The 20022-nt window shown below is 42.2% G+C and overlaps 1 protein-coding gene across 4 annotated transcripts in view; it reads right to left on the bottom strand.

Moving 5' to 3' along the window:
* PTPRA (protein tyrosine phosphatase receptor type A) overlaps window positions 1-20022 on the bottom strand; it is a 138220-nt gene that overhangs the window by 116718 nt on the left and 1480 nt on the right. The window contains exon 1 of one of the 4 annotated variants that reach the window (XM_070949062.1): window positions 11497-11539. The exons of the other annotated variants lie outside the window; for them this stretch is intronic. The gene's annotated coding sequence lies outside the window, so the exon portion shown is untranslated. Of the gene's footprint in view, window positions 1-11496; window positions 11540-20022 lie in introns of those variants that run through there. 4 annotated transcript variants of the gene reach the window in all.

The following is a 20022-nucleotide window of genomic DNA, read 5'->3' as shown; positions in this document are numbered from 1 at the left end:
CCCTTCCTTCTTTCTTTCTTCCTCCCTAACACTGTCCTTCTTTTCTTTCTCCCTCCCTCTAACGCTCCTTCCTTCCTTTTTTTCTTTCTCCCTCCAACGCTCTCCTTCCTTCCTTTTCTTTCTTCCTCCAACGTTCTTTCCTTCCTTCCTTTTTTCTTTCTCCCTCCAACGCTCTCCTTCCTTCCTTTTCTTTCTCCCTCCAACGTTCTTTCCTTCCTTCCTTTTTTCTTTCTCCCTCCAACGCTCTCCTTCCTTCCTTTTCTTTCTCCCTCCCTCTAACGTTCCTTCCTTCCTTCCCTTTTTCTTTCTTCCTCCCTCTAATGCTCTCCTTTCTTCCTTCCTTTTCTTTCTCCCTCCAATGCTCTCCTTCCTTCCTTCCCTTCCTTCCTTTTTTCTTTCTCCCTCCCTCTAACGCTCTCCTTCCTTCCTTCCTCCCTCCCTTCCTTCCTTCCTTCCCTTTTATCAGTGCCCCTGTAACTTCAAACGGTCACTAAACGCAATGGCTGTAAGTCGAGGACTCCCTGAAAAAGAAATCAGAGCGTTGAAAGGCGTAGTTCAGCCCTCCTAATTCCGTCCAATTTGTGGCACCGTCATTTGATGGCTGTCGACCCTCCGCCGTCTTTGTGAGTTTGTGTTTGGCCACACTCAGCAAAAAAAAAAAGAGAGAGAGAGAGAACACACCACAGCTGCCCTGTCGCCAACATTTCTTCCTGTTAGGTTCTGCTTAATATTTAGCTGACCTGTTTCCCTTCCTTGGATGTGACTTTCTCCCAAGATTGGAAAACTCCTGTCCTATTTCCCTTGCTCTTCTTAAAGCCTAAATAAAGTTCATTTCCCTCATAAAATTAGATTTCTAATCCTCCGTTCGTCCCCCGGGTTGCCGTTCTCCAAACATCCCCGTTTCCTGACACCTCCCTTTAAAAAAATGCAATTCCCAGAAATGGACACTCTAACCCAGCTGGCTTGGTGAGACGCAGAATAAAATAAAATCATTTATTGCTGAGAGTTTTGGGGGGAAAAGAAATACTTTTATCGATACTGACTAAAATTGGACTGGCCTTTTTTTTTTTTTTTTTTTAATTTTTGTAACGTCTATTTGGGCCGTGAGGCAGACTGGTGGTCCTCGACATATGACCACCACGGAGGCCCCAAATTTGTGTCATAGGAAGGGAGACCCTTGTTCCATGGGCTTTGCCCCATTTTACGACATCTTCTCGCCATCGTTGTTAATTTTATCGATACTGGCTAAAATTGGACTGGCCTTTTTTTTTAAAAAAAATTTGTAACATCCATTTGGGCCGTGAGGCAGAGCGGTGGTCCTCGACGTATGACTACCACGGAGGCCCCAAATTTGTGTCGTAGGAAGGGAGACCGTTGTTCCATGGGCTTTGCCCGATTTTACAATGTCTTCTCGCCGTCCTTAAGTGAATCGCCACAGTTGATAAGCGAGTAGCCCAGTTGTTAAGGCGAATCGAGGCTTTCCCCTTTGACATTGCTCGTCGGAAGGTTGCAAAAGGGGATCACGTGACACACACACACACACACCCCGGGGACATTGCGACCGTCATAAATACGAGTCAGTTGCCAAGAAAGTCTGAATGTGGATCACGTGACCCAAGGGGCATTAAGTGTGAAAAACGGTCATAAGTCACATTTTCCAGTGCTGCAGTGACTTTGAACAGGTCACTAAATGAACTGTTGTAAATCGAGGATTACCTGTACTAATCCAGTAACTCTTAAATCTTTACCGGAGTGTTTGCTTTCTTTGGGGGCGGGGGGAAGGCAATTCCTAATCTTTTAGCATTTTTCCTTCTCTGGATTTGGCCTCCAAATAAATCAGGAAAAAAGAAAACAAAACAGGGGCCGTAACTTATTTCCACAGTACAAGTATGATTCATACGGCTGCTTTTCCTTTTTTTTTATTTAAAAACAAAAAAAGAATTTGCACATTCTCAAGCAAATCCATCTTAAGAGTTATTCCTTTCACGAAGGGAGCCTGAAACCACTAAAGGGCACCAAATATAATACAGGTAGTCCTCGGTTTACGGCCACAATTGAAACCAATGTTTCTGTTGCTAAGCGAGACAGTTGTCAAGTGAGTTTTGCCCCATTTTATGACCTTTCTTGCCACAGTCGTTAAGCGAATCCAGGCTTCCCCCTTGACTTTGCTTGTCCAGAAGGCCGCTAAAGCAGATCACGTGGCTCCAGGACACTGAAACTGTCATAAATATGAGCCAGTTGCCAAGCATCTGAATTTTGATGACGTGGACACAGGGAGGCTGCAACGGTCATAAGTGTGGGAAAAAAAAAAAGGTCGGAATTCACTTTTTTCAGCATTGTTGTTACTTCAAATAGCCACTAAACGAACGGTTGCAAATCAAGGACTACCCGTCTTGTAAATCAGCTGCTGTGTTTTTCATCTCCTAATCCGAAGGGACCTAATTATTCTACTTTGGACTCGGTGGAAAAATTTGAGTTTCGGAAGAGAACTTGGAGGGACTTTTTTTTAGTTGCTTTCTGGCAGAGTGATAAAATGGAATCAACAGGCAAAAATGTTGCTGGAGCACATATCTGTGAAAGGAGGAACGTAGGAAAGGAAGGAAGGAAGGAAGGAGGGAGGGAGGGAGGGAGGGAAGGAAGGAAGAAAAGAAAGAAAGAAAGAAAGAAAGAAAGAAAGAAAGAAAGAGGGAGGGAGGAATAAAGAGAAGAGGGAAGGAGGGAGGGAAGGAAGGAAGGAAGGATGGATGGATAGAAGGAGAAAGGAAGGAAGGAAGGAGAGCATTAGAGAGAGGGAGAAAGAAAAAGAGAAAAAAGAGAGGGAGGGAGGGAGGAAGAAAAAGAAAGAAAGAAAAAAGAAAGAGAGTGGAAGGAAGGAGGGAGGGAGGGAGGGAGGGAGGGAGGGAGGGAGGGAGCCAGGCAGAAAGAAAGAAAGAAAGAAAGAAAGAAAGAAAGAAAGAAAGAAAGAAAGAAAGAAAGAAAGAGGAAGGAGAGCATTAGAGGGAGGGAGAAAGAAAAAGTGAGAAAGAAGGGAGGCAGGGAAGGAGGGAGGCAGAAAGAAAGAAAGAAAGAAAGAAAGAAAGAAAGAAAGAAAGAAAGAGAAAGGAGAGCGTTAGGGAGGGAGAAAGAAAAAGTGAGAAAGAAGGGAGGGAGGAAGAAAGAAAGAAAGAAGGAAGGAAAGAAAGAAAAAGAAAGATGGATGGATAGGAGAAAGGTAGGAAGGAAGGAAGGAAGGAGAGTATTAGAGGGAGAGAGAAAGAAAAAGAGAAAGGAGGGAGGGAGGGAGGGAGGGAGGAAGAAAAAGAAAAAAAAGAGAGAGGAAGGAAGGAGGGAGGGAGAGAGGCAGGCAGGCAGGCAGGCAGGCAGAAAGATGAAGGAAGAAGGAAGGAAGGAAGGAAGAAAAGAAAAAAAGAAAAGAAAAGAAAAGAAAAGAAAAGAAAAGAAAAGAAAAGAAAAGAAAAGAAAAGAAAAGAAAAGAAAAGAAAAGAAAAGAATCCCAGTGCAGCTGAACTTTTACTAACAAGCAAACCCCACCCTTTTGGGGAGGGTGGGGGAAGGACTCGGAGCTCCTGCATCTTATATAAACTTACATGTTTTTCCTCTTTCCGAAATTCACATTACCTTCCCCCGGGGGCCTCACTCACACCCTTCCCCAAGAGGAATTTCCCAGCAGAGTCTTAAGCTTAGAGGCGTTAGAAACAAAATTGATGCAATTAACTAATTGAAGTCAATATAAGTAAACAAGTAAAAAAAATGAGTACATTTATAAGGAAGGAAGGAACAAATTTATCACGTTTCTATTATTTTAACTGTAGCCTATTTCTTGAAGGCTAAGCCACCCAGGTTTGTCCACTGAGACGGGTGGCTACAGAAATTGGGATTAAATAAATGCATAATCATCTTATTAAGATGGAAAACGAAAGTTTTCATACATACAACAGATACTTCGATGCAATTTTCAGGGGTTCTTTTTTTTCCCCCTAAGTTGTGCTCAATTTTGAGCGAGGAAGACAAAGCAACATTATCCTCGCAATGTTGACTTCCTAAATTGTATTTGATATGGATAGAATAGGTTTTTTTTCTCGCGCTTTATTTTCGACCCTCAAAAGTTATCCAAATAATAGAACGTCAATATTCAATTCCTGCAAAGCCATCCCTGCATCGAAACGGTGCAAGGTATCAAGATAATAACAAAGGGGTAAAGGAGTTTCAAAACCTCGCTTTCGTCCACAAACACTTAACGTCTACAGGTAGTCCTCGACTTATGACCACAATTGAGCCCCTAAATAGTCGTTGCTAAGAGAGACGGCAGGTAAGTGAATTTTGCTCTAGCCAGAATTTTTAAAACCGTGGCTTATTGAGCGAATCCGAGTTGTCTGATCTCCCATCAATGAGGCTGAGCATTCTGTGTACATGACATTCTGTATACATGATGCGTTGAATAGATGACATTATGCCCAAATAAACAAAGAGCGTTACAGGCGAACATTAGCACGTAAGGGAAGGGGGTGGAGGGGAAAACCACACACCTGGGTAGGTTTCCACCCTGTGTTTAAAAATCAACTTGAATTAGCCTGAAGAGGAAAAAGGACGCGCCATTTTGGGTGGCTAGCAAACAAACTTTAGGCATTGGTTCCCCAGTACGAGCTTGCCACTAGAGAAAACTTTCCGGATTCAATTTGTCTTCCAGAACTTAGAAAATAATGTCATTGTCACTTCGAATGTACGCTAATCGGCATACATTAAAATGAAATTTCCTTGCATGCAGCTGTCAAAGGGTCTCCAACCTCTAATATACACTACAGAAACATGACAAAATAAACAAATTAAAAATTTATTCATTTATTTATTTATTTTATTCAATTTGTATACCGCCCTTCTCCTAGTGGACTCAGGGCAGTGCACAGCCAGAACTAAAACACATACCAATACAAAATTTAAAATTTTTAAAAGAATTTCATGACTTTGGCCCAAAATTTAAAACAAAATAAATACAAAATTATGCATGTACCCACATTAGAAGCGGCATTCAGCCGGTTCGGCTCGGTTTGCCTGAACCGGTAACGGGAATAGGCTCTATGCCAGGGGTCCCCAACCTTTCGGACCTCAGGGACCACTCAATTCGTAATTTTAAATCCCGCGGACCACTAATATGATCTGCCTAATGACCGGCTGGGTGGGCGTGGCTAGGTGGCCATGTGACTGGATGGGCGTGGTCAAGTCGATGTTACTCATGTCAAAGGGCGCCTCACCAGCCTCTACTCACCCCTCCCCTCCCAGCCACTCCTCGCTTGCCCGCCCGGGCTCCTTAGGACCCCAAGAGGAAGCAGTTGTTGGAGCTAAACAGCCACCACGAGAAAGAGTTGGCAAAACAGCTCAGTTCAAATTGGATCTGACTAAGGAGGCTCAGCAGAAGCACCTCACTGAGGACTACGAGCATAGGTTTTCCAAGCAGAGGGAAGACCTGCGGGAGTGCAAGGCCAGTACTGGCATGTGGAGGCTCAGCGGGCTGAGATGGTCAGCCAGTTCCAGGCCATGATGCAGCCCCACTGGAACGAGGCCCTCCAGCTCTTCGCCTCCAGTGGCGCTTCCCTCCAGCCTTTGCCCAAAGCCCCACACCTGGAGGCTGAAGCAGACCCCAAGTCTGAATTCCTGCCCCCCTCCGACCCACACAAGAAGACCCCCCAAAGGGTGTCATTGCACGTACTGGTCATTCCAAATTACAACGACACTGAAAAAAGTGACTTGTGACCGTTGTTCACACTTACGACCGTTGCCGGATCCCCGTGATCAAAATTGAGGCGCTTGGCAACTGACTCTTATTTACGACGGCTGCAGTGTCCAGGAATCATGCGATTTCCTTTTGCGACCTTCTGGCAAGCGAAGTCAGTGGGGAAGCCAGATTCACTTTACAACCGTGTCGCTCACTTAACAACTGCAACGTTCCACTTAACAACAGCAGCAAAAAAAAAAGTCACGAAATGAGGCAAAACTCACTTAACAACCATCTGGCTTAGCAACAGGAATTTTGAGCTCAATTGTGGCCGTATGTCGAGAACTACCCCCGTACAGCCCTATAAAATCTAGATTAGCCAGATTCAAGGCCTCCATTTGATTCTCTGAGATCATAAAGGACTAATTTAATGTCACACTGGAAGAGAGCAAATTTGTTTCACAAAGAGGAAGCCAAAATCGAAGAAGAGCAATTCTGCAAATGACCACATCAAAACTGATTCCCCCCCTCCCGCCCCAAATAAGCTAAAATTGGTAAAGGTTCCCCTCTCACATATGTGCTAGTCGTTGTTCCCGACTCTAGGGGGAGGTGTTTATCTCTGTTTCAAAGCCGAAGAGCCAGCGCTGTCCCAAGACGTCTCTGTGGTCCTGTGGCCGGCATGACTCAACGCCAAAGGCACACGGAACGCTGTTACCTTCCCACCAAAGATGGCCCCTATTTTTCTACTTGCATTTTTTACCTACTTTCAAACTGCTAGGTTGGCAGAAGCTGAGACAAGTCACGGGAGCTCACCCCATTACGCGGCACTGGGGACTCGAACCACTGAACTGCCAACCTTTCGATTGACAAGCTCAGCGTCTTAGCCACTGAGCCACCGCATCCCATGGCTAAACTTGGTAGCCTAATTCTAAACCCTTAGCTAAACGTTCCTGGTCCCTTAATTGTACGCAGACACAATTTTGGTGGTTTGGCTTTCCAACAGAAAGAAAAAAAATATATCTGTTCGAATAAAGAGCAGATCTTTTCTAAATCCTGTAGATTTAACCAGACCCAGAATCAAAGCTAAAAACCCAGCTCCTTTCACCTAGCCTGCTGAAAACCAGATACTGAGTTATATTATGAATCAGAGCAGCGCGCCGCTATCATTTTTAAACCTTTATCTTTCTTCGGTTGTCAGAAGGTGGTGGCTGACATCCCAGTTCTGCAACTGAAGACAAAATGCTTGTCGGTGGAGTTTCACCCTCTAGAAAGCTTCTCTCTATGCAAGTGGGAAAAAAAGCCCCCATCCAGTTGAATTTGCTGGGTTGTTTTATCATGCTAAGCGTGGCAGCTTCTAGCAAGCCCTGTGGTTTGAGGGATCACTTTGCATTATCTGTTCCCACTTCTGGAAATCCCTTGACAAAAAAAAAAAAAGGGGGGGGGGGAGAAAACTCACAGGGGTTTTCACAACAAAGTTTAACAAACTCCCCCCCCCGAATTCGGGTAGGGGGAAGGGGGTGTGCAAATGAGGAGGTTGCAACTGGGAGAAAAGTGGCCCAAAGTATCACGTTCAGCTTTAGAAATCTTAACTCTCGGGGTTACAACAAGCCAGCAGCTCCATAAAAAAGAAAATAGTGTGGGAAATCAACAAAATACTAAAGGGAAGGGAGGGAGGAAAAGAGGGAGGGCCTGGAATTTTGGATGTATGTATATATAGATGGATAAAAGGAAGGAAGGCCTGGAATTATGGATTGATGGTCTGGAATTTAGGATGGATGAATGAAAGGAAGGAAGGAAGGAAGGAAGGAAGGAAGGAAGGAAGGAAGGAAGGCGGGCCGGCCTGGAATTTTGGATGTATGTATAGACTGGAATTTTGGATTTATGTATGTAATATATATGTAGATGGATGAAGGAATAGATGGATGGAAGGAAGGCCTGGAATTATGGATTGATGGTCTGGAATTTTGGATGGATGGATGGATGGATGGATGGATGGATGGAAGGCGGGCCTGGAATTTTGAATGTATGTATGTATGTATGTATGGTCTAGAATTTTGTATGTATGTATGTATGGCCTGGAATTAAGTATGCATGTATATGTAGATGGATGAAGGAATAGATGGATGGATGGAAGGAAGGCCTGGAATTACGGATTGATGATCTGGAATTTAGGATGGATGGGCGCCCTGGAATTTTGGATGGATGGATGAAGGAATGGATGGATGGATGGAAGGAAGGAAGGCCTGGAATTCTGGATGGATCGATGGACTGATGGAAGGAAGGCAGGAAAAAGGAAAGATGAAGAAGAAAGAAGAGAAGGAGGGAGGGAGCGACAGAAGGAAGGATGGATCACCACAAAGCAAAAGTGGTTTATTTGACTTTTTTTTTTTTTAATTTGATTTATATGCCGCCCTTCTCCGGAGACTCAGGGCGGCTTACAATGCGTTAAGCAATAGCCTTCATACTTTTGTATATTTATACAAAATCAGCCTATTGCCCCCACAAACTGGGTCCTCAATTTACCTACCTTAGAAAGGATGGAAGGCTGAGTCAACCTGGGGAGATTCGAACTTACAGTAATTGCAGGCAGCTGGTGTTAATCACAATGCTATCAGTCTGCTGAGCCACCAGGCCCGACTCTTAACCAGGATAACCGATTCACACTGTGTATTAATCAGGAGTAAACCTTAGATTATAGTATGAGAAGTGGAATCACTTAGGGGAAGACTTTGTATTTATTATAATTACAATTAATTATGAAATTTAATGTGTTAGTCATAGGCCAAAGTTTAGACATCAAAACTTTCTAAACAAATAGAAGCTGGCAAAAACTGTACAGGGTGCAGAGCTAAAAAAGCATCTTTTTTGCAAATGTCAATATGTATTTTCTATTTAGGTGCAGCTGTTTACAGATTTAGAATGAGAAAACGGGGAATATTACAGGTGTAAAAGTTTGCACGCTTTTTCAATCAATACTTCACAGCAGTTCCTTGACAGGAGCAGCAGCTTCGTATCCTTTCGCCTACCTAAAAATCTTCCCATTCTTACTTTTTCCATTTTCCCCCCTGTTCTTCTTTGCAGAGTTCTCGTACGATATTCTTGAAAATATTCTTAGCTCCCCTTGCATGCACCATGCTGAAAAGTTCCCCAGTGATGTCAATAATATTCAAGTCTGGGATCTAGGAAGGCTACTTCCAACCTTGCCACGATTGATTTGAAGATGTATTTTGGAACGTCTTGCTCAAATATGTATTTTGTTTACCAATGGTGGGACGCTAGCATCTAGGGTATGATGATATTCAGTTGAATCTATTATTTCTTCTACCAACACAGTATTTCCTGGTGCCACATGACCCTGAAATAAAACAGAGCCTCGCTTGTCCTTACAATTGGCAAAATGTGTTTTTTTTTTCCCTTCAAAATGTTCACCTCTCGCCCCCTTATTTCCAATAAAGGAGATTTTTTTTTTTAATTTGATTTATATGCTGCCCTTCTCCGGAGACTCAGGGCGGCTTACAATGCATTAAGCAATAGCCTTCATACTTTTGTATATTTATACGAAGTCAGCTTATTGCCCCCACAAACCGGGTCCTCAATTTACCTACCTTAGAAAGGATGGAAGGCTGAGTCAACCTTGAGCCTTGGCGAGATTCGAACCCTGCAGTAATTGCAGGCAGCTGATGTTAATAACAGTGCTTTAGTCTGCTGCGCCATCAGGGCTCTTTGTAGCTCAGGGCTGAACTGTGGGGGCCCTTGGTGCTCTCTGAGCTTGGTGGTTTCCTTGTAGACGTTTCATGACCCAACTAGATAACTTTATCAGTGCTAGAAGGCAGTGGAGTTGCTGGAGAGCAGGAGGAGAAGGAGGTGGACTGTAGGGGCCTTAGTGCTCTCTGGGCTTGGTGGTTTTCTTGCAGACGTTTCAGGACCCAGCTAGATAACATCATCAGTGCTAGAAGGCAGTGGGATTTACATGTATATAAACAGAGAACAAACCCCACTCCCTATTAACATTGATGATGTTACCTAGTTTGGGTAACAAAACATCAAGCTCAGAAAGCACCAAGGACCCCTTTACTCTGTTCCTTATGGATAACATTTCAGTGTTTGTTTTTATTTGTTTACTTAAAAATATTTTATTTAAATATATTTTTTAAAATATTCAGGCTGCTCAAAGCTCTCTTCCGCATACTTTTGACAAGTCTCCCACGCCGTTGAACCCGCAACACTGCAGATCTATAGAAAGTGTCGCCTAAAGTTTTTTTTTTTAGCAAGTCCTATAAATCCCGTCGTTGACCAGTTTCTGGGTGGCTCTATCGGAAGTTTTTGTGGATCTTCGTGCCCTAAATCACTCACTCCCTTCTCTCAAGGTGTAAAGCCGAAAAGTGATTAGATTTTTCAACAAGTCAAAAATCCAAAATGTATCTCCCAATCGATCACAAAGTTCTTCCAGTAAAGAATGCAAAAAAAAAAAAAAAAAAAAGGAAAAGTTTTAGAATGGTCTTCACAATCTTTGGGCTTCAACATTATTGAATATCATTTGGGGAGCTCTCCAACACGCAGTGCTGGCAAGAATATTTCTGAATTAGAAAACCTCGGTAAGAAAGAGCGGGGGAAAAGTAAGAAGTAAAATCCTTGGCTGAGAAGAAAGTTGTTAGTTTTTACTGCAAAGTATTCATTACAAGAGTATCCTAACTGTTGTTGTCCATAATATTCACCGCTTTCTTAATTTGAATCCATAAGCGATGCACACCAGCTGTAGCAAACATGTTCGAGTTTACACAACAACGCTGTGTTTACTCGTGGCACGCAGACACTGCGTCAGCTTCTGCTTACTTAAGGTTCCATGAAACGTACAATTGGACGAGTGGTGTCCTAAATTTGAGTTACAACTGCAATTACATGTTTATCATTGTTTCCTTTAAATATATACCGTGTTTCCCCGAAAATAAGACCCTGTCTTATATTTTTTTGAACCCTGAAATAAGCGCTTGGCCTTATTATCAGGAGATGTCTTATTTTTGGGGAAACAGGGTACCAATCTAATCTAATCTAATCTAATCTAATCTAATCTAATCTAATCTAATCTAATCTATACATACATACATATACATCATCCATCTATCTATCTCTATCTATCATCTATCTATCTATCTATCTAATCTATACATATATACATATACATCATCTATCTATCTATCTATCTATCTATCTATCTATCTATCTATCTATCATCTCTCTCTCTCTCTCTCTATCTTTCTATCTATCATCTATCTATCTACCTACCTACCTACCTACCCTGTCTAACTATATATATATATATATATTTTTTTTTTTCCTCCCTGGCTCTACGTGAAGTCCAAACAGCTGCGATTCCTCACAATGTTTAAGTTGCAAAGCCTGTGGCATTTTATCAATGTTGGCATCTCTATCTTGATTACATCAGAGAAAGTGTCACAATTTTCCATACAGCCAGGACTGCCAACAATTATATTGTCAGAAAAGCTCAGTTCCTGTATTTGTACAGGTAGTCCTTGACTTACAAACGTTCGTTTAGCAAACATTTGGACTTATGACGACACTGAAAAACAGTGAGAATTAACACGAGTATTTTTGGTTCTGCTCGGAAACCGCTTCTGGACTTTGTGCTTGAGGTGGGGGGAAAAAAATGAAACTTTGATTCTGGATTTCACTGATTAGATAGATCTGTTGTTATAGAAATGCCTAGTTTATATTACTATACAAAAGTAAATATTTGAGGTTCGATATTACTTCTTATTCTACTGTACCAAAGAGAATCGGGAGTCAATGCCTTCTTTCTTTCTTTCTTTCTTTCTTTCTTTCTTTCTTTCTTTCTTTCTTTCTTTCTTTCCTCTTCCTTCCTTCCTTTCCTTCCTTTCCCCATGGTCCAAGATTTTGGGTCCTGCCCTTTAAGGAAAAAACAAACCATCATTTGAGCTTCCCAAAGAGTTCTGACAAGCCAACAAAAGCCCTTCCAAGCATCCTAAGCAAATCAAAAGACCCAGCAACCCCAGAAGAAATAAACAGGGGTCATCGACAACATACAATGTAAGGACTGCAACGGTCACTATGTAGGACAAACAGGCAGGAGGCTGGCAGAAGGCATCCACAAACACCGACTGGCAGTCGGAAGACACGACGAAAATTCTTTCATTTCTCAACAGGCAGGCAGATTTAACCACCGTTTCAATCGGGAAAATGTGACCATCCTAGACCAGGTTAAGTCCAAAAATGCCAGGGAATTTCTAGAAGCCTGGCACTCTGACAAATCAGCCATCAATGGACACACATAGACATTATCCACATCTGTAGACGATGCGAAAGAGACAATCAACCAGCCCAAAAGGGAACAAAAGGACTCCAGCATCTCTCCAACCAGCAATCAGCATTCAGACCAGCATAGATTAACCCCAAGGTTAACGTTAGACCAACAATCAAGTAAATTAACACCCCCCCATCAAGAAACTGCCAAAGAGCCATCAGTAAACAGCCCAACCAAAGAATCTCTAAGACTGCATCCACCCACACAGACAGACAGACAGGCAAGACACCAGAATATAGACTGACATCAAACAGCACTCCTTACTAGCACTGATGACGTTATCTAGGTGGGTCATGAAACGTCCGCAAGAAAACAAGCAACTACAGAGAGTACCAAAGACCTCTTTACTCTGTTCCTTATGGACTAACATTTCAGGGTTTGTTTTTATTTGTTTACTTAAAAATAATTTATTTAAATATTTATTTAAAAATATTCATCCCATTTCTCCCTTCTAAAGGAATGCAGGAAAGACATAAAATCCTCCTTCTCCTCCCCCCCCAATCCCCACATCCTTCTAGCATGGATGATGTTACCTAGTTGGGTCATGAAATGTCTGCAAGAAATAAGCAAGCGCAGAGAGCACCAAAGACCCTCTAAGGCAGGGGTGAAATCCAGCAGATTCTGGAGAACTGGTAGCGGAAACTTTGAGTAGTTTGGAGAACCGGCAAATACCACCTCTGGCTGGCCCCAGAGTGGGGAGGGAATGGGGATTTTTCAGTCTCCTTCCCCTGGAGTGGGGAGGAAATGGAGATTTTGCAACATCCTTCCCCTGCCATGCCCACCAAGCCAAGCCACACTCGCCAAGCCATACCCGCAGAACTGATAGTAAAAAAAATTTGGATTTCACCACTGCCCTAAGATATTCATCCCATTTTTCCCTTCAAAAGGAATGAAAGAAAGACATAAAATCCTCCTCCTCCTCCTCCTCCCCCCAATCCCCACATCCTTCTAGCATGGATGATGTTACCTAGTTGGGTCATGAAACGTCTACCGTGTTTCCCTGTAAATAATATTTTTTTGAACCCTGAAATAAGCACTTGGCCTTATTGCCATGCACTCAAAAGCCCGATTGGGCTCATTATAAGAGGATGTCTTATTTTGGAGGAAACAGGGTACAAGAAAACAAGCAAGCTCAGAGAGCACCAAGGAGCCCACAATTCTTACAAAAAAAGCATCCGTCCACAGAATGTGAAGCTCTGAAGCTTTTGGAGGGGAAATCATAATGCAATGAGTCTGAACTAGGAAGAAACGCCAGCCCTAGTTTTGAATCTGTAAAATGTCTCCAGGATCTAGATTATTCACTTTTTTTTTTTTCTTGGACCGGAGTCTCTGGAGAAGCCAGGGACAATTTCATCCTGCCCTGAGAACACCTTGACCCAAAACCTATTTGCACAGATCTTCTCATCGTTCCCATCACCCATCTCCTCCCACTTATGACTGTAACCTTGTTGCTGGTATCCTTAAGATTTATATCGACTGTTTCCTAATATGATTTGATTGCTTATTTGTACCTATGACTATCATTAAGTGTTGTATCTTTTTATTCTTGATGAATGTATTTTATTCTCTGAGAGCATATACACCAAAGACAAATTCCTTGTGTGTCCAATCACACTTGGCCAATAAAGAATTCTATTCTATTCTATTCTATTCTATTCTATTCTATTCTATTCTATTCTATTCTATTCTATTCTATTCTTCTATTCCCTTCCCTTCCCTTCCCTTCCCTTCTATATTTTCTTTTCTTTCTATTCTTTTTTTCTTTTTTCTTCTTTTTTTCTTTTTCTTCTTTTTCTTTCTTTTCTTTTTTCTTCTTTTCCTTTCCTTTCCCTTCCCTTCCTTTCCATTCCATTCCATTCCATTTATTGTTTATTATTGTTTATTGGTTTATATGCCGCCCTTCTCCAGAAACTCAGGACGGCTTACAATGCATTAAGCAATAGCCTTCATACTTTTGTATATACCTGCTTAGTAGGGCTTTCGGTCCCCCCCAAGCGGTGTTCTTTTTTTTTCTTTATACAAAGTCAGCTTATTGCCCCCACAATCCGGGTCCTCATTTTACCTACCTCGAAAGGATGGAAGGCTGAGTCAACCTTGAGCCTGGTGAGATTTGAACTCGCAGTAATTGCAGGCAGCTGGCAGCTAAGTGCTACTTAAGTGCTACTTAACAGCGCTTTAGTCCACTGCTCCACCAAGGTTCTCAATTCTGGGAGTTGAAGTCCACACAGCTTAAAAGTTGCCAAGATGGAGACAACACCAGTCTGAATCAAACCACAGCACTTCTTGAGTGAAAAGGTACCGGAGTTAGAATTTATATTTTTATGGCTTAGCTCAATAAATTAAGCCACAGTTTGCTTAAACAATGACCAATTATGAACCAGAATAACAATAAGTCACCCTTAGCTAGGTTCGCTCATTGCATTAAACCATAAACCATTAATCCAGCTTCTTTGGGTTTGGGCCTACTATATCGTCTGAATCACTTTTTCACTTCTTCTAAGCAAGTCAAGAAACTTAGCTCTAAGAATAAAATACAAATACATTTATGCCATAAATAAAGAATACTGTATTATTCAATTCTTGCTATTTTATAACCCCCTAACCCCCTAACCTGATCTTTGATGTTCACAATGCTTTTCTATTCTATTTCTGTATCTAATTTTACGATGTCGTAAGCCACCCAGAGTCGCTTTGGATAGTGAGATGGGGATAAATTTAATATAAATAAATAAATAAATATCAACAGGATATTGTTTTAAATTTATAGTTCTATTCACTTCATAGTTTGTCTGAATCCAGAGATTATGGAATGAAGGGGACATTGTAATCTCTGGGCTCAGAAGTACTATGAAGTGAGTAGAACTTTAAATTTAGAACAACAACTCAGAAATGCCAAGCACCCTTAAATTACAAATATATAAACCAGCAAGTTAACAATCTTTTGCATTGCAGAATATTGAAATTCAGCAGGGAAATGAAAAACTGAAATAAGTCCAAAAGGGAACAATATTTAATTGAGAATTAACTGCACCATGGAAAAAGGGGTGCAGTGAAAGGAGACGAACAGAAGGGTGAGGATACAGATAGTATCCTTAATTTACAATCATTAATTTAGCGACCATTCTAAGTTACAACATTCTAAGTTAGACCATGTGACTCGTTTAGCAACCGTAGCAAAAAGGATTTAAATTCAGATGCGATTCACTTAACAACCGCCTCACTTAGCCATGGAAATTTTGGTCCCGACTGTGGTCGTATGTTGAGAGCTATCTGTACCCTATTTTGTTATACAATCCTGCTAAATTCAGGATGGATCCCACTAAGCCATGAGGACTGTCTGCATTTAAGGAGGAATTTGCAATCCTTGGGGATGATTGCAAAGTTAGTGTGTATTTTTTTCCTCCGTCCATTAATTATTAGATTAATTTATTCAAAATTACTGCTCAGTTCTGTAATTGGTGCCTGGAAACTCCATGACTTTTTATCATGAAGCTTCACTGTTGTGTTTAATGCACCATTATGATTCTTTTCAATTAATTTAACTTCCTAGGCAAGCAAGAGCTATATCCCTTTGCAGGAAAAAAAAGTCTGCAAGGAAATGTTGAGTTTGATCCAATACTGTTGCTTGTTTAATAAGCTACACAAACACAGTGGCAATGCTAGCTTTGCACAACTGGAGGTAAACGTTTTGCAACAGTGACAGTCTACATACAGCCAGTTCAAAAGAAACAACTCAATTCTTCCTCCTTACTTGAAAAGATAAAAAAAACCTTGTTAAAAAAAACGATCACACGGTTTTTGTAGCCAGCCCCAATCCGTTGACTCAATCTTAAAACTGTCAGATCACTGCTCCGATTTCCCAATAATTCAAAATTATCTCTACCTCCAAACCAATTTTCCAGGCCTTGCCAGCCTTCACTCCAATCAATCATCCTTCCTTTATTGGAATATATGCACATGCGTGTCTCGCACACAAACATATATAAACTTCAACCGGTATTATAACCTCTAATTCAAAGGATTGCAACAGATGGAAAACATGGCTAAATAAGATAGTTATTCTCTTTAAATACAAATGTCAAGAAGCTAATAACCTTAATGGAGAAATCAACTTTGAAATGTAGGAATAACAAAATCTGATGAGGAATTACAAGATAGATAGATAGATAGATAGATAGATAGATAGATAGATAGATGGATAGATAGATCGAGATACTGTAGATAGATAGATACCATAGATCAGTGGTCCCCAACCTTTTTATCGCCGCGGACCAATCAGCCTTTGATAATTTTACCATGGCCCGCTGAGCGCGCGCAGGAGCTTTTGCGCACGGCCCAGGAGCCTTTGCGCTGCAGCGTTCATGTCCCCCGGCCGCTGCGCGGCCCGGTGCCAGGTACTCCGCGGACCGGGGGTTGGGGACCACTGCCATAGATAAATAGATAGGTAGGTAGATTTAGATAGATACCATAAAAAGATAGATAGATACGATCAATAGATACCATAAATAGATACCATAAATTAGATATAGATACCATAGATACCATAGATACCATAGATACCATAAATAGATACCATAGATAGATATGATCAATAGATAGATACGATTGATCGATCGATAGATAGATATAGAGATCCCATCCCTAGAACAATATTGCATGAAGTTTCTTGAAGACAGAACATTCTCAAAAACAGTGATTTTTCAGCCCCGTTTTCAGACTGTAAGGAGAAAGACAGATCTGCTATTACAAAGAGGTTTCATTATATCCAGATTTATTTTATTTTTTTTAAATGCATCACAGGAACATTTTAGGTACCCCATGATGTTCTAAAGATGAATTCCCAAAGGAGGAAGATTGCACAAATTATAAGTAAATAATCCGTTTAAAATCCGTGGGCCTTCCTTTGGAAAGAACATAAAGCTTTTCAGAGAACAAAATGTTATTTATTCTGCAGTTGCAACCGACTTAGAAGGTTAGAGTCACAGAATCTTCCCGTTTGCTTCCACGGATGAAGCCAAACCAGGGTCCCCGGGGCAGATTCCTAGTCGATCCCCTCTCGCGGGGATCAAGTTTGGATCCCTGCTGTTGTCAGAGCAGACGATGGTGGACTTCAAGAGCCAAACAGTCTGGGTTTGAGTTACAAGGCACTTCCCGTGATGCAGGCCAGAGATAAGGAAGGGCCCAGCCCGTTGACATTTTAAGTCACAGTTCATATCCCCAGCGTGTGACGAGGAGGAGGAGAAAGGTCTTCTCCAAGGAATATCTCAAAAAAAGCAAGAAGAAAAACCACCCTTCAAACTCCTTTTTAAGCACCGAGAGAGGAAGGGAGAAAAATGACACTGCAGGAGGAAGGTTCTTTCCTACTAAAATCCACCTTTAAATGAAAATATTTGTAGCTCAGGGTTGAAACGAGAGGTCTCTGGACTTGGTGGTTCTCTGCTTATATACATGTAAACCCCACTGCCTTTTAGCACTGATGAGGTTACTTAGTTGGGTCACGAAACGTCTGCAAGAAAACCACCAAGTTCAGAGAGCACCAGAGACCCCACAGTCATCCTCCTCCTTCTCTCCACCAACTTCCACTCCCTTCTAGCACTGATGATGTTACCCAGTTGGGTCATGAAACGTCTGCAAGAAAACCACCAAGCCCAGAGAGCACTAAGGCCCCTACAGTCCATCTCCTCCTCCTCCTCCTCTCCAGCAACTCCACTGCCTTCTAGCACTGATAACGTTACCTAGTTGGGTCATGAAACGTCTGCAAGTAAACCACCAGCCTCAGAGACCATCAGAGATCCATTATATCGAGCTTTAATTTCTATACAGGCAGTCCTCGACTTATGACAACAACTGAGCCCACGTTTTCTGTTGCTAAGCGAGACAGTGGTTAAGTTGAACTCTGCCCCGTTTTACAACCTTTCTTCCCACGGTTGTTAAGGGAATTGCTGCAGCTGTTCAATTAGAGCCTGGTGGCGGCAGACTAAAGCACTATTATTAACAGTTATTAACATCAGCTGCCTGCAATTACTGCAAGTTCAAATCTCCCCAGGCTCAAGGTTGACTCAGCCTTCCATCCTTTCTAAGGTAGGTGAAATGAGGACCCAGATTGTGGGGGCAATAAACTGACTTTGTATAAATATACAAAAGTATGAAGTCTATTGCTTAACACATTGTAAGCCGTCCTGAGTCTCCGGAGAAGGGCAGCATATAAATCAAATTTTAAAAAAATAAAATAAAATAAAATTACTAACAAGGTTGTTAAGTGAATCCGGCTTCCCCCATTGACTTGGCCTGTCAGAAGGTCGCAAAAAGAACAGGGATCACGTGATCCCGGCACGGGGCATCCGTCATAAATATGAGTCAGTTGCCGAGTGCCTGAATTTTGATCACATGACCCTGGGGATGCCGCAACTGTCGTTAAGTGTGAAAAATGGCCATAGGTCTTTTTTTTTCCCCCAGTCATTTAAGTCAAGGACTGCCTGTACCCAATCTCAGAATCAGAATACAGCTGGAAGGGACCTTTGGAGGTCTTCTAGTCCAGCCCCACCCCACCCCACCCCCCACAAGCAGGAAACCCTATTTCAGACAAGTGACTGTCCGGTTTCAATCCATCACTATAGATCAGAGTTTCTCAACCTTGGCCGTTTGAAGACGTGTGGACTTCAACTCCCAGAATTCCCCAGCCAGCGTTGCTGGCTGGGGAATTCTGGGAGTTGAAGTCCACACGTCTTCAAACGGCCAAGGTTGAGAAACTCTGCTATAGATGGATTGAGACCACCAAAGACAAAAGTGGAAAAGACCTCCAGTGGCTCTTAATCCCACCCAAATATTTCCTTTTCCTTTTGCCCCCGCTTTATGTGTGTCTACACATACACGTATACATACATCATGCACATACACACATATAAAATGCCCCTTTTGCAAAAGGCTTGGTGGCCTCGGAAGCCGCCTTCCACAACAGGCTCTGCTCTCATTCCTTCCTACATCTCGGCCGGCCGGAGGGAGAGAAGGAAAAACAGGGTGGAAAGCATCTGTCTGAATGCCAAGCGGGGCTGGGCTGGGCCAGAGGCCTCGGCTCACTTCCTCACCGCCCGCCTTGCCGGAAAAGAAGAGAAGGGCCTTGTTAGCCACCACGGTTAGATATTATTTTCCCGGATCCCCAAAAATGATGTATGCGCTTCCTGTATCAGAGAATATACACATATATATAGGAATATAAGGATGTTTCCCGCATCAGACAAACTTGCACAGTCTGGGAGGGTCAGCAACGCAGCTCCAGAAAACCCAGCTCCTCCAGAAAAATATTCCATTTTTTTTCCCTTCCCCGTCTCTTGCCAACCCCCTCCCCCCCAACCTCCTTTTGCAGATTTAAATCGAAAGAAAAAGCAGTAGGAAATACTTTTCCAGCTAGATCTTCGGTAACCAACCTGAAGTCAGGAAAACATCCAGCAACAGGGTGGGAGGGTTGGAGGGGGTGCAAAGGTGATCCCGGAGCCTTGCATGGCTGGGCAGCCCGTAAACCTGGTTTGTTTCCTTGCAACAACTAGGTTAAAAGCAAGGTTGGAAGGGGGAAGCCCAGGAGGACGGAGGTGGAGGGGGGGGCTGGGAGGGAAGGAGGTCCACTGCCTTCCATTAAAATAATACTAGTAATACTAATAATACATACTAATACGAATAATAATAATTGTTCAGTTAACCGAGTTTCATAATTAATGAATAAAGTGTATAATACTAATACTAATAAGCACCGGTCAATATTATTTGGGATACATTTTTAAATGTTCAGTTGACTGAGTTTCATATTTAATGAAGATAATAATAATAATAATGATGATGATGATATTCTTAAGAAGGTATTTGGTTGATCCCTAGGAAGCTGGCAGCAACCCGTATCAACCATTAGCCCCAGTCAATGGTATTTGTGACACATTTTTAAATGTCCAGTTGACTGAGTTTCATGTTTAATAATAATAAT

The sequence above is a fragment of the Pituophis catenifer genome, unplaced genomic scaffold, assembly GCF_029215685.1.
Source record: "Pituophis catenifer annectens isolate HBS135680 unplaced genomic scaffold, rPitCat1.0.hap2 SCAF_8, whole genome shotgun sequence".
In the NCBI taxonomy this organism is placed as follows: domain Eukaryota; kingdom Metazoa; phylum Chordata; class Lepidosauria; order Squamata; family Colubridae; genus Pituophis; species Pituophis catenifer.
Note: the sequence above shows the minus strand (reverse complement) of the source record. Positions and strands in the feature narration are given on the sequence as shown.